Source organism: Theobroma umbraticum, unplaced genomic scaffold, assembly GCF_002168275.2.
Source record: "Theobroma umbraticum cultivar Fairchild unplaced genomic scaffold, ASM216827v3 scaffold_20.0, whole genome shotgun sequence".
In the NCBI taxonomy this organism is placed as follows: Eukaryota; Viridiplantae; Streptophyta; class Magnoliopsida; order Malvales; family Malvaceae; genus Theobroma; species Theobroma umbraticum.
Genome location: NW_018397266.1, coordinates 220,841 through 221,302, shown reverse-complemented (window position 1 = coordinate 221,302; position 462 = coordinate 220,841). Strand labels below are relative to the sequence as shown.

The following is a 462-nucleotide window of genomic DNA, read 5'->3' as shown; positions in this document are numbered from 1 at the left end:
TTAGATTTTTATTTAGTTTTTCTCCCTAATTTTCTCAAAAAAGAAAAAGAGAGAAAATTGAAGAAATGACCTGGCACAGAAGTTGGGTTTGTTGTTGTTGTTGTTGTTGTTAAAGGAGAGGTTGCCGTTAGCACTGGGGTTTGGGGTTTGCCCCATTGATGGCATCTTTGCTCTATACGAGAAAAAGAAAGACTACCTTTTTACTTTCACCCCAATGAATACGTACTTCAATATAAAAACCCTAATTTTTTACGGTAATAAAAACTAAGTGCTGCTAAATAGAATCAAAGATGTGTAGAGCAATCATCTCCACCTAATCTTGTACATCATGGATCCACGCTACACCCAATGACATTATTAAGTCCCTAGGAGACAAAAACTCAGACAATGGTGATGCGGAGCTATATCCAAAACCTATCCAAGACAAGAAGAAGGTATAACAAGTCAATTCTAACCAATCAT

General features: G+C 36.4%; 1 long non-coding RNA gene across 1 annotated transcript in view; it reads right to left on the bottom strand.

The window, feature by feature from the left end:
* Positions 1–357: 357 nt before the first annotated feature.
* LOC110423539 (uncharacterized) overlaps positions 358–462 on the bottom strand; it is a 2,701-nt gene continuing 2,596 nt past the window's right edge. The window contains exon 3 of the long non-coding RNA XR_002445829.1: positions 358–414. This is a non-coding gene — a long non-coding RNA (uncharacterized LOC110423539). The remainder of the gene's footprint in view (positions 415–462) is intronic.